The sequence below is a fragment of the Dermacentor silvarum genome, chromosome 7 (genome assembly GCF_013339745.2).
Source record: "Dermacentor silvarum isolate Dsil-2018 chromosome 7, BIME_Dsil_1.4, whole genome shotgun sequence".
NCBI lineage: Eukaryota > Metazoa > Arthropoda > Arachnida > Ixodida > Ixodidae > Dermacentor > Dermacentor silvarum.
This window is the reverse complement of record NC_051160.1, coordinates 154,516,170-154,530,646: the sequence shown is the minus strand read 5'-3', so window position 1 is coordinate 154,530,646 and position 14,477 is coordinate 154,516,170. Positions and strand designations below refer to the sequence as shown.

At 50.0% G+C, this 14,477-nt stretch overlaps 1 protein-coding gene across 3 annotated transcripts in view; it reads right to left on the bottom strand.

Annotated features, from left to right (window-relative positions):
- LOC119458605 (amine sulfotransferase) overlaps positions 1 to 14,477 on the bottom strand; it is a 239,746-nt gene that overhangs the window by 216,070 nt on the left and 9,199 nt on the right. Inside the window, exon 1 of one of the 3 annotated variants that reach the window (XM_049671297.1) lies at positions 9,987 to 10,125. The exons of 1 other annotated variant lie outside the window; for it this stretch is intronic. The gene's annotated coding sequence lies outside the window, so the exon portion shown is untranslated. Of the gene's footprint in view, positions 1 to 9,986; positions 10,126 to 14,477 lie in introns of those variants that run through there. One more of the 3 variants, XM_037720442.2, reaches the window with a different exon arrangement.

The following is a 14,477-nucleotide window of genomic DNA, read 5'->3' as shown; positions in this document are numbered from 1 at the left end:
CATATTCATGACGATGAGCAACACGAGAACAAGGTGAGAGCAGGAGCGACTGTTTCGACAAGTGGACTTGTCTTCTTCAAGGTGCCTTGAAGAAGACAAGACCACTCGTCGAAACGTTGGCTCCTGCTCTCACCTTGTTCTCGTGTTGCTCATCGTTTCGAATTTCAATCTCCCGCATTCCCCGCATTTCCCTGCCTCCCCATATTCATACCTTTTGCGAAGCGCCCACGGTGGAATTGCTGAGCTGAATGAGTTGCGTACCTGTTTTATAGATGTAGGGGGCATGTTAATGTGCACACAAAGGAGGGTGTATGTGCGTAACTACACTCTTAGCACTAAATTTCTAGTAAAGCCCCTACAATTACAAAAGCACTGAGATCAAACTTGCGGAAAATAGGCGCAACATTATGACTGCATGGAAATTTAGAAGTATGAAGGTTAATTGGGGCTCTTGGTTACATTTTTATAAAGTACTAGAAAGCCTTAGATGCCGGCCACGCTTCAAGTGGGCGACTCATATGCAGATAACGTTTTAATTTACCAAAAATTATTGCCCCAAAGATACAGCTTCGCTAGAAATCGAGCGGTTGTTCGGCAACATCGCACCAGTGTGCTGTATTTATCCTCCTTTGCACTCATGCTTCCACAAGGAATAATTTACACATATACGAAGTTTGCTCAAGGTAAATATACCTGGTAGCGAAGCTTGCATAGAAGCCCATACGTTCAAAACATGGCGGTTCATCGGCGGTTAATGGGGCTTAGCGCCATCTGTGTGAGGAGGGAACAGTTCCGGCGCAAGAAAAAATAATTTGATGTCATATCCGTTAAAAACAGAAGTGACGTCATTTTCTTCTCAAAGGCGCAGAATTTGTTTTCGGAGGCCTGCCATTGTAGCTGTATATTCAAATGCCCCGCCATTCGACTTGATGGGCGTTTCAAGATTTCAGCGCGGAAAGCTATGCAGGAAAAGATGAGCCATACGGGTGTCGAAATCGCATCGCTGGACAGAAGATACTTTCCTTGGAGGCGGACGAACGCTTTGAGCGTAGAGTGGTCGTCCTTTCGTCGGACGTCAATGCCGTCGGCCAGCGCTGTCCCACGAAAACAACTAAAGTAAACAATTATCTGGCGGTCGCAACTCACTACTTTTGACTGAAACTGTTCGCGTCACCAAATTCAGACAAACGTCGCCAATCAAAGCAACACGAGGGTGGGGGGGCGTATTGTAACAGTGAAATTTACGAATGCGCCTTTCTGACCACTTCAAGAGTTGCATTGCATTGCAAGTGATAGCGGCGTCAACGCCCGCCGCTATCGGTAGGCGCTCTTACGGTGGGCGCCGAAAAGAGGTATTTATTTATAATGGTCAAGTAAAATAGAGTTGTTCTTTTCTAGCCATACTGTATATAAAATTATTTAGCAATTTTATTTTCCTTGAATAAATTTAACTGGTCTCTCTTTAATTAAAAAACGCTTTTTTTCTTTCCCAATGTTCGTTCCCTCGAAACGTAGTCGCGCTTCAATCGCTGCTCCAATAACCACCCTTGCTGACGGTGACAATTCGTTCTGAACTGCTTTGCGCCCGAAGCTTCGCGCCCTATGTGGATCGACCTTGGTTTGCTTTCGGCTTTACAGATAAATGACGCAGGGATTTTAACCTAATATATATATATATGTGTGTGTGTGTGTGTATGTGTGTGTAAAGCTATGTCTTTAACCCACGTCATAGATCATGCAATGATGCACATCGATAATGCTCGTACATCTGCGCCTATCTGTACCATATCACGTTTAAATGTTGCTGCAACCACGTGACTGTCTATGCAACCCCATGCTTGTGTTCTATTTTTTTGCGATTCTTCCGACACTCAATTGTACTGGACACACATTTTCCAGAACATGTACTGTCAGCCAAAAAAATGTCACAGTTTCGCCCTAAGGGCGAAGCAATGAATGCGATAGCAACACAGCAATGTCATACGAAGTAAGGTGAGCGGCCTTGGTAGCAATATGAATTGTAGTAAACATGAGCTGATTAAGTAAGCAGGTGTGCTGCGGCGTAAGTATACCGACATGAAGAGAGACTCGATGACCACGAGAAGGCGCGTGTGAAACGGTGGTGTTGATGAGAAGCGCTTACCGTGGGCAGCGCGTGCGAAGGGACACACCTGTAGTGCTGCACTGCCGATCTGGGCAGCATTGCATGTGTAGCGTGCGTTGGAAAATGTGGCCCGACTATTACTAACTGAATGAACAAGCGGGGTGTGAGCGCGCACAAACAAACATGAATAGATCACACTGAATGACTGCAGCCAACGACTGTCAAAACGCTGGCAGCGGGCGAAGGTACGTGCGGTCTATCGCTTCAACGGAAACTGAGCGGCGAATGCACGGCGCATAAAGGTCAGAGCCGTGTGGAGATAAGATACGGTGCGGTCGCACGAACGACGAGCGCAGTTGTTGGCAGCGTAGAAGTGCGCCCCCCGCTCCCTCCGGCGCTGGCTTCCCGCTTCCTTGCTTGCGCGTGGGAGAGATAAGACACTGTGCGGACGAGCGATGAGCGCGGTTGTTGGCAGAGAAGTGCCCCCCCTGCTCCCTCCGGCGCTGGCTTTCCGCTTCCTTGCTTGCGCGTGGGAGATTGAGTGCGTTCGCTCTCCGTGATAGCGCGCGTCCCCACACGCTTCCGCTGGGGCATACAGCGCGCGGCGAAGATTTTATCTATACAGAACCTCACGGCGACGGCAGAAATCCGGTTGAAGTGTCCATATAATTGCTATCGCAATAAAAGTAAACTCCGGCGGCTGGAGCGCCTGCCTGGCCAGAACGGGGCGCTGCTGTCTCGCTTCGCGTAGAGTCCCTATAGCTTCGCGCGCTTGGGTCGAAATAGCCGTGGGTGACATTAAGCTTCTCCCTCACTCTCGCGCTGTGTCTTGTCACGTTTGATAAAATGTCTAGTGTGTCGTCCGGTTGCTCTGCTGCTGGCAGTCGCGATGGAAGGAACCGCGCATAGGCGGTATTCAACATATGGCGCTGTCGCGCGCAGTACAAGGCGGCCGCAGGGAGTCAAACCCCGGCACTGTGAAAGAACAAAGACCTGCTCTGTTTTTTTTTGCCTATATTGACCTAACCATTCATGCTAATGTGTGTCGCCTACATCCCTTGCTGCTCGAGTTTACGCAACATTGCGCACGGCGCCGCAGCGGCAGCTGACGTGCGCTCTTTCACGCCTGTGGGATAAAGGCATGTTCAAGTTAGTGGCACGGCGACTTGCCGTGCACCGTTTGACGTTCTCAGGCTGAGGTGCGCGGGGGGTTTGCTCGCTCCCGTCAAGGTTTCCTTTCCGTGCAGAGAATGGATACAATATTCTTTTTGGGGACGTTCTCCGGCTGCCGCAAGCCGACATGACCGATCAGCGACGCAGGAATGGTGACCGCAGCTACGCCGGCTTGCCCCCGGCTTGACTCCCGCTGCGATGGCGCCGTCCGCTTTTCGCTCCGTGGATTTCTCCGTGTGAGCTCGCTACATCATTAGGGAGATTCCAATAGGGACATCACTGGAACCTATGCGATTACAGGTTTCTCAACGACAAGACGAAGCCAGAATACAAAGACGGAATTTAAAACCAGCAGATGGGGACGTGCTGACGACGAGAGATGCACTCAAAATATTGCCGTGCCACCTTCGTGCAGCGAGTTAACGATGATAGATGGTGTTACGTGTTTTGCGCACCGGTGAAGCTTGCCGTGCACGTTGAACACCTCGCTGCGGGCGTCGACTGCTGCGCGACAGCGCCATGTGTTGAATACCGGCTATGCACGGCCCCTTTCATCGCGCCGGCCAGCAGCAGAGCAACCGGAGGACGCACTAGACATTCTATCAAGCGTGACAACACACAGCGCGAGAGTGAGGGAGATGCTTATCGTCACCCACGACACTCTCGACCCAAGTGCGCGGAGCGCGACATCAGCGCCCCGTTGTGGTCAGGCCGCCGCTCCGGCCGCCGAAGCCGTGGTCCGTTTACTTTTTTGGCCAATAGTACATGGCATGCGGTAGACTGACCTGTTATTGGATTTTCATCGTCTGTGGAGTAATTGGTGGAATAAACTTCATTTTGGCGACCAGGCTCGTGTTGCCCCGGGTGGGTGGCCTATTTGTTCCAGGCCACCAGGAAGCCCTTTCGACCAGATGAAGCGGGGTTTCAGGGTCTTGGCACGTTGGCAGAGCCTCCTATTGGTCTTATTATGGTTGCTGTACTTGTGGTGCCTTCGGATTGTTTGGGCACCACCACAAACGGTAGTGAGTGTTCGGTGTGTCTGTGCTGCATTTGCAGTCTCTTTTATGTATCACCGGGTATGTTTCAAAATAGAGTTAGATGCATCTATTTCTGTCTGCAGTCTTTTCAATATTACTGCTTGTACCGTGAGGTCGTTGTGGACGGCTCGACATATTTGATGGCATATTTTTACAACAGTGCCAAAATAGAGTACACAGAGACGAAACTGACCACGGAAGAAGCGCTTGTCCCGTTGCCTTTTTCGTCTTAAGAAGTCTCGTCATTCCGCGCTATGTCCATCTTGCCCATCGTAATTGCCCATCTCTCCATGTTTTTGCATTGTATTTGACCATGTGCGGAAATGCTTTAGTGTGCATTCAAATCTCGGCATATAGATCTTTTTGCTTTTCGTACCCACCGGGATGTAGTACCCACAAATAAGAATCACAGCTGCGACTTCGCACTTGTACTCTATAGCCACTGAGTTCATAAAGGTCAACATCAGAAGATCTACGTATATACACTTGCAGTCGCAACCAAAAAAAAACAATCTCCCTTTCGCCGTAAAAGGTGAGCATTGACAACCTAGCTGGCGAAGATTGAGACACCAGTTATGATGGAATCTTCGTCATTATTATTCTATACTGTACTTGGCACCTGAACAGGGCATCCGCCCCTGCATTCGTTTGACATTTCTTCACTCTGAGTAGGACGCTTCGGTAGCCTGACTATAATGGGAAGCCGAGACAAAGGCATGACGCACATGATCATTTAAATTGGACGCAACTAGTTGGCAATCATGACGCCATATTATTTCAGTCGCAAAGCAACTCGATATTATATAAATGTGCAGATGAAGCCTGCAGTGGTCGTGAGAAGCGTCTTCATTGGCGGGATGACCCGAAGTCTTTCGTGGGGACGGGGTGAGTGTCTCAGCGCTTGTTTCTCACAGCAGGAAGTCCAAAGCGGTCTCCCGGGTGTAAGAAAACATCGTGTGATAGAAGCTGCCACAGTCATGCCTGTCCGTCTTGAACGCTGACTTTGGCTTGGGCGGCATGACGACCCCTGATAAGTGCAGTGACACTGTTGGCGACAGCAGGCGACTGCAACCGATGGCGGCTGCAGGCGTCGTTTGAGTTCTTGAAATGCGTCGACCTGTGGCGTTTCCCACTTGAACTCGACATCACATTTAGTTAGATGTGTGAGCGGCTCAGCGATGCGTGAAATGGCCTTGACAAAGTGCCTGTAGTAGGCACACATGCCAAGCAATCTACGCACTGTCTTCTTGTCGATGGGCTGCTGGAACTATGTCGTGGCCGCTGTCTTCTGGGGGTCGGGGAGGACTCCAGATTTGCTGATGATTTTCCAGGAAGAGAAGCTCATCGTGAGCGAAGCGACACTTCTCGTTCTTCAGAGTAAGTCCTGATGACTTGATGGCCTCTAATACTGCCGCAAGCCGCCTGAGGTGATCGTCGAAATTTCCGGCAACGACGACGACGTCATCCAAGTAAACAAGACAAGTCAGCCACTTCAAGCCTGCTAACACCATGTCCATCACGCGCTGGAACTGTTACGGGTGCCGAGCACAGTCCGAATGACATTACCTTGAACTCATAGAGGCTGTCTGGCGTGATGAAGGCTTCTTTTGGCGATCCCTCTCGTCAACTTCTATTTGCCAGTAGCCAGTCTTGAGATCCATCTACGAGAAGTATTTAGCGTTGCAGAGCCGATCCAATGCGTCAGCTATCCGTAAGAGGCGGTATACGTCCTTCTTCGTGATTTTGTTCAGTCGACGATAATCGACGCAGAAACGTAGGGTTCCGTCCTTTGCCCTCACCATGAGTACAGGATATGCCTACGGGGTTTTCGACGGCTGGGTGGTGTCGTCGCTGTAGCATTTCACCGACTTGTCTTATAGCTTCACTTTCTCGCGTTAAAACTCGATACGGGCTCTGACGTACGGAGTGGTCGTGCGCACTCTTCAGTTAATATGTGATGCTTTGCAAGTGACATTTGTTGTCTCCTCGATGACTTCGACAACCAGTCTTTGTGTCGTCGGAGAAGACTTCTGAGCTGTTTCTGCTAAGTCATGGGGAGACTTGGATTTATGTCGAAGTCCGATTCGGGAGCTATGGTCATGAGGGTAGACGCGGTGGAATCCGAGAGGACAAACACATTGCTGGTTTCCACAATTTTCTCGGGTATGCGATTGTCATGCCTTCGTTGACGTGCTTGGACTCCTGGCATTAAGTTTGTCAGCATCACTGACAAATGCGCTTTCCTTACATGCAGTCGAATGATCCCTCTTGCGACGCAAATTTCATGGTCGAGCAGTAGATGTTGGTCACCCTCGATGACGCCTTCTACGTCTGCGGGTGTTTCTGTGCCGAAGGAAATGACACTGCTGGATCGAGGCCGGACTCGGACTTCGTCCTCAAGTACACTCAAGGCACACTGACTAGAAGGCCTCTCCATCGGTATCGCTTGGCCTGTGGACAGCGTTATCGACTTCGGCCTCAGGTCGATGATTGCGTCGTGTTGGTTCAGGAAGTTCATGCCGAGAATTACGTCTCGCGTGCACTGTTGGAGGACAATGAACGTCGCAGGGTAGGTTCAGTCATGAACTATAATTCAGCCCATGCAGATACTAGTCGGCGTTATGAGGCGTCCTCCAACTGTTCGAATTTAAGGCCGTCCCATGCGGTCCTGACATTTTTCCACTTGGCGGCGAATAATTCACTGATGACGGAGTAGACGGCTCGAGTGTCGACAAGAGCGGTACCTTCATGGCCGTCAAGAATCATGTCGAGGTCGGTGGTTCTTTATCTTCCGTTGCAGTTAGGTATGGGCATCGGATCGCGGCAGCGTCGCGTTGACCTGTAGCTGGTATGTCGCGTAGCCAGGTCGTCTTTTGTCGGCCGAATCTTGGCTTCCAAGCCTTTGTCGGGATAATGGCGTGTCGTTGCTGTGTCGTCAAGATCGATCTTGAAGCGTCGTCGTCGGCGGCGGAGGACCTTCGTCATTTCGACGTACAGCAACCGCACCTCCATCAGTTGCTGCTTTTACTTTTCTGCATAGGGGCTCACGGACCGGTGCGGGCTGGGCCAGTGTATGGTCAGCGCTGCGGCACAGGTAGCGTCCTGGCGATGGCTAACACGAAGGACGTCGGGGTGTCCACTGCGTTCCGGCGATGTAGTCAGCGATGTCACGTGGCCGCTCGCCAAGCTGCGGAGGTGGCGCGTTGACGGCGGACCCTCGTAGGGCCTTCTCGTGGTACGGGCATCGGCGGTAGACGTGGCCGGTTTCCCCACAGTGATAGCCGAGCGGGCGGTGGTCAGGGGCCGCCAAATGGCCGTCTTCCTCAGGTAGCTGCGCCGGGAGATGGACGCGCGTGTTGGCGGCGGCGGCGTTGGACAACGGAACAGCGGCGTGACGGGGTCCTGGCGCAGGCGCGGAGTGGGACCTTGACGGCGGGCTATGGCGGCGTAGGTCATCACTTCCGGCCGTGGTTGAGGCGACGCCGCAACTTCTGGTACTTCCAGTGACCGCTGAATTTATTCTTTAACTGTGTCAGCGATCGCGGCCACCCGAGGCTGCGACCTTGGGCACAACTTATGCAGCTCTTCCCGTACGACCGCTCTGATAGTGTCTCGTAAGTCGATGGCACATAGCGCTTGAGATTCGGTGTACTTTGACAGCACATGGCGGTTATAATGCCCGGCGCACATTTCAAGTGGATTCTCGACCGTTGTGGCCTCCGAAAAAATTTCTCCGAGTCTTGGGCCGGTTGCGTATCCATCCGGCGAATAGTTGCTCTTTCACACCCCGCATCAAGAACCAAATTTTCTTTTCTTCAGGCATGCCGAGGTCGGTGTGGTGGAAGTCATCTGCCTCCGCGAAGATCGCGATTTTCTTGTTCGTTATTTGCACACTGGTTTCTAAGAGAAATTCGGTCCGTTCCTTTCGTACGACACTGGTGAAGGTCCTGACGAGGTTCTCACGAAATACGTCCCACTCCCACATCACCAGGGTTGTCTCTCTGCTTTAAAATAAGGTGCGAGCAGCGTCATCCAACGAAAACTATTCATGGCGCAGCTAGTCGTCGCAACTACGGTTGTTGAACATTGCGGTCATCTCGTATGTCTCCAGCCAGGTTTCAGCGTCTTCAGCCGATGATCCACGGAAGGTCGGTGGCTCCTGAGGTAGTGGCACCAGGATGGGGGCCGCTGGGGCTGCAAATGGGGTCGTTGACTTGACCTTGATCTTAGTGGTCTTCTCGGGAACAGGTCCGTACTCCGGCAGATGTCCTTGCTGCCTAAGACTAAGTCGCGGGTTCTTGGCGACGTTGGTGTGGTCCCCGGTTTTCCGGCTTGGATGGCGGCTTTGCGGGGGCGTTCGTTGCATGAGCGCACTGGCACCTTCATCAGATATCACGTAATAGTGACGGTAAAGAAAACAGTCGTAAAACTGTGATTGGTAAAACGGATTCTTTATTGGGCGAACCTGTGCCTTCAAAAGCAAGTTATCCTTAAAGCACAACGATAGCAGTTTACAGAGTCGGCGATCGTCAAAATCTGATCAGCGGGTCGAGCGCATCAGCTTTTATACAAGATTCATTGAAGGTTCCAGTGTAATCGCTGGTGCCGGCGTGTTTTCCAGAAAGTACTTCGCAATTTGCGTCGTGTATACATGCAATCAGATCAGAGAGTGTGGATCAGAGAACAAACGGGGATAGACGATATTCTAGCTGACATTAAGCGGAAGAAATGGAGCAAGGCAGGCCATGTAATGCGTAGGATGAATAACCGGTGGACCATTAGGGCTACAGAATGGATACCAAGAGAAGGGAAGTGCAGTCGAGGACGGCAAAAAACCAGGTGGGATGATGAAGTTAGGAAATTCGCAGGCGCAAGTTGGAAAACGCTAGTGCAAGACAGGGGTAATTGGAGATCGCAGGGAGAGGCCTTCGTCGTGCAGTGGACATAAATATAGGCTGATGATGATGATGATACATGAAATCATATTACAGAATGTTCGGTGACAACAAACAGACCGAGTGGCACATACCCAGCGTTCCAAGTCGACGTCAGAGGATAGAACCATCGATAACATGCGAGAAACTTCCGATACATGCAGGCGCGTCCTGCACTGAGTGATAACACTTGTTACACGGTGAAACGCAGTCCCCCGAGAAAGATAAACAAGTACATGTGTCCGTATAATGCATGACAAGCTAGCCCAACAGTCAGTCCTCCTAGCTACTAGTCGATTTGCTCGGCTGCTGGATTCACCGGAATGTTTGGCATGTTTCGCGTCGAAACTACACGATCCCAGCACAGCTTTTAAAATGGCAAGTGAGCTATTCTGGGAGCGATGAAGCAAACAAATACGCAAATGAATAAATAATAGGCCTTGATAACAAGGTTATATTAGAATATTGAACATATAAAGTATACCAGAGCTTTAGTATTTTCCTCTTGAACCAACTTTATGTACTGCAATGAGTCATCACGAAGGTGATAATATTGGAGAAGATTTAAGCGAGCACTGTGAAACGGACATCCATAGGAAAAGACAACTAAATGTTTAACACTTCAGTCAGTTTCCAAGATTACGCAGAGTATGTGAATGTTGATTGAGCCTTCATCGCTGAAGGGCTCGGATTGCTGGTAAAATTCAAAGATATATATATATAAAAGAAGGCACTCACTTCACTGATGCACGCCACTCCGACACGTCCGTCCCCAGCACTCTACCTCAGACGTCTCTCCCAGACACCACAACGCGATCTCGTGCCGCTCTTGTCGACCGTTCGTCGTTCACAAAATAAGGAAGTTACGTCACCGCACTGCAACATTTCCGCTCGTCTCCTGTACACGTTTGCACCGTCCGGCATCGCGTGATATGGGTGTATCAGGTAGCCCGCGCACAATCGCGATCCGGGTCCCGCAAGTTCCGTGCAACACGTAAAACACTGAGTGCTCGTTCCACTGACGAAGCCTAAGCGCGAATTACATTTTTTTACCGTGCCTACACAATAAACTTGTTATTACTCTAGTGAATTCATATATTTTTGCTGCATATCTTATTATCAGAAATAAATTATCGGGGATATATCATCCCTAAGAAACGATATATCGTCCCTAAGAGAAGTGCTTTGATCAAACTTCTACCGAAGCATTCGCCTAACGTGCTAAAAACTTGGGAGACCAATGATTTTGAACACACGAAGACATATCGGTGTTTATCGTGCCAAAACTACAAAATGATTATGAGGCACGCCGTAGTGGGTGACTCTGGATAATTTGGACGGCCTGAGGTTCTTTAACTGCACCTAAATTTAAGCACGGGAGTGTCTTGGCATTTCGCCCCACTAGGAATGAGGCCGCGGCTGCCGGGTTACAACCCGGGACCTCAAGCTCAGCAGCGCAACGCCATTGTCACGTGGCTACCGTGGTGTGAGAACATTTTCGCATTCATCCCATAGCGCAACACTGCCGCCATAGAGCTCACCTATTACCGCGACAAGTACTGCAGTTCATCGAAAGTGTTACAGTCCTTGGCATGGCTGGTATCGCATATGAGAGTAAAATGCAGAGAGTTGTCTGAGGTAATCAAATGCTTCTCAATGACGGCCCCTCGTTTCTACTCAAGTCAGTGCACACTGGTGTAATTGATATACAGTTGCACTGTCCGATAATCTCCGGTATGGCGATTTATGCAGCATATTGGGCATGTGCGGCAAACTCCTTTCGGGATGCTATACTGCAGGGCTGAAATTTGTGGGCTACGGTAAATATTATGCTCAGTATAGACATCACTGACACGAGATGACACAAATGTTTTCCGCGTCTACGATAGCTTCAAATATTTTTACGATACCTTCAATAAAGTTCTTTGTCTGTCTGTCTATACACACATAGACTACGATACCTTCACCAGCTTCTGCGCACCTGTTTGCTTGCGGCATTGCACCCGTTTCCCTACGACGCGCGTTGAGTTGAGCTTAAATTATTTTCGACTGTTTGCAACCAGCAGAAGATGTCGACACTGTCGATGCTCACCTGCAGCTTCGGCAGCATAGAAAGCTTGCTCTACAAGCGCTCCTGCCCGAAGGCCGTGGCCCCCTCCCTCCCTCCTGGGCTTCCACACCGGAAACGCGTGTGGCACTCCGTCGTCTGCACATCGGCACGTCAGTCAGGTCTGTGTCCAAAGCCCAATACAGTGACAAGTCGCTTGAACCCAACTGTGGAACTTGCAGCACGGGTGAGCCACGTGCTATGGACATCTCCTGGCCTATCGTCACTGCGAAGTATCTGCCTTGCTGGGCTACAGAGCTCAGTCGTCACACTAAACGACTGAATCCTTCCAAGAGGGACCCCTGATCACCGCAAAGCTATATTTGACAGCTTGCTGCTCTACCCAATAAAAATTGAAACAATTAACCTAATCTAGGCACCTCGCCGGAAATACAACTGGAGTTGCCTATTAATATAGGTACATATATTTTTATCAACGTCTTTCTCTCTCTTTTTTTGTTCTGCGTTCGTGTCAGCGCTAAATTGTTTCATCAAACAACCAACTCGACCCAATTGCCACCATGACCGGGGTTTTAGTGCACCTAAAGTCACAGGGGAATCAGTCGCACAAATACAGCATACCTGTTTGGCAGATACCGCATGCGCTATTCTTCTTAGTTCTAAGTTCCCTGAAACTCTGAACCACGCACTCATTGGATGCCGTTCTGTTCAAGCTTATTGTAGCGAGTGTACATTGGCCGTATTCCCGCCGTTTCGCTGTGGCCGGTGGCCGCACCGCGAGCTCAGACGTTGCCTAGCAACCGCCGCAGCTGGTAGCGCCGCGCCGCTCGCCGCGCCATCTGGCATGACATCAGAGGAGGAGCCGGTGAAACCGTGTTGCCACAACAGAGGAGGATCCGGCATTGCATCGTCTATAGACGGTTTCATCCAGCGCCACCGCGCTCTGGCAACGCTGTGCGCCGGCATACGGCGCCCTTAGGAAACTTCCGGTAGCCGTTGCTTTTGCTCGTTTTTGCTGGTATTTGTTCGCTCGCGCGCTCGTCCTGCGCATATTCTGTGTTATCTTTCGGGTATATTGATATAAGCGTGACTTGTGACATTCAGTGTGTTGCGTGAGGGTGAGTAGCTCTTGGAGCATCGACTGTTTTCATTACGTTCACTCATCAACGGTGTTTTTCAAATCTGGGAGCAAGATTTGCTCTGCTCACTTCATCCAAGGTACGTTACGACGTTGAGTAGCCAGAATGCTATAATGCTGAATAATAAAAGTGCTACTGCGCGATTGTTCTGGCCGTATGTCGTGTAACTCACGCGAGAGCAGCTCGACTCTCGCCCCGAGTTTGCCTGCTCGTCCAGATTCTTGCCTCGGCGTGGATCGCCATGCTACGAACATGAGTTAAAATTATTGTTTAGCGGATGCCATGCTGCCGCCGTTTTCTTTTAATGTTTTTCGTATGTGGGGCACAGGTGCACTTCTGCAGCTTTACTACCTAGGTACATGTGCACATTGATTTATCATGTTGAACGTCCCAAAGCGACTCAGGCTATGACGGACGCCGCAGTGGAGGGCTCCGGATAATTTCGACCACCTGTGGTTACTTAACGTGCACTGACATCGCACAGTACGCGGACCTCTAGCATTTCGCCTCGATCGAAAAGCGACAGCCGGGACCCAAACGGCGTCTTTCGGGTCAGCAACCGGGCACCGTCGCCGCTGAGCCACCGCGGCGGCATGTGAGCATTCGTATCGGTATCGCAGAGCAGAATAGCAGAAAAGATAGCGATTTCCGTGCATGCATGTAGGAAATTTCGGCCACATTCTAAAAGCATTTACGAATCAACGGAGGTCAATTATGGATTGCAATCTCGTGCCCAACACTACAGGTTTCATTTTGTTAGAAGTGTGGTAAATGCGTGAGCATTTAATTTAGTCCCATTTCAGTCGACCTAGGCTTCTTGCACTAAATGACTTTTGAGAATGTACAGTTATTTGTGAATGCATATTGAAAAGCAGAAACAAGGCATATGACGCAGAAAACATGTGCATGTACACATGCACAGCTTACCACTTCATCCTCCATCTTGCAGCAATAAAAATGCCATTGCGAAATGCAAAAACGCCCGTGTGCTTGTGTTGTAGGGCACGTCAAAGAACCCCACGTGGTCAAAATTAATCCGAAATCCTCCACTACGGCGAGCCTCATAATCAGAACTGGTTTTGGCACGTAAAACCCCAGGAAGAAGAAAAAAGTGCCTTTAAAGTTTTTACAGTTTTTGGCAGTTCCATTACCTGCCTTGAAGACAACAGTCTGCGTTCATTGCATGTCCTCACTAAGATGCTCCGCTTGTTGCTCCGGGGTTGTAACTGAGGGAAGGTGTTTGGAGCCCGGCGAAAACAAAAATCGCACGACATCGTCCAGCGGATCGGGCAGCTCTGCCTTTGAACATCAGCTTTTGGCGATACCGATCTTTTGCTTCGGTGCTAAGTGCCTTAAAGCAGTCGCTCGTCATCTCGACAATATTCACGATGTAGAATCAGCTCATTATAGATTCCACCAAGCATTGCAAACATCGACACGCCGGCCTCACGTCGCGCATGCCTTCAAACAACATAGCCGAAAGTGCTTCTAGCTCTCCTGCCGGAAGTTCCGATGGGGCAACCCATCAGCGGCAAGCGACGTTTGTTTGTAAACACTGAAACCGTCTATATATAAAGGGTGGCTTGGTGGGATTTGTCGGCAGATATGGAAAGTGAGTCGGAGAGACTGAAAGAAGCCAGGCTTCGTTGTCGGAATGAAACCAAGAGAAGGCAGCGAACCGAGCAGACGGAGGAAGAACGAGCCGCACGCCTGGAGAAGCGTCGTAAGTACGAAGCGGCCAGGCGAGTGGATTCAGATGAGGATAGCACCCGAAACGTGTTCAAGTCACTGGACGACAAGCTCTTATCCTCCTGCTTCACCGATCATCACGCCGTCTTTGTGGCAATTGAGACACAGCAAGATGAAGACTTTCAAAATTAATGCGTTACACTTGAAAAATGTCTAGTCTTTAATGTAACCATAACTTAACGAGAGGTGACAACCGAACCTGAACACTCAGACGTACGAAGCTACAAGATAATGATGTAACCGTAGAGAGAACTAAGCTAAAAAATAAGATTA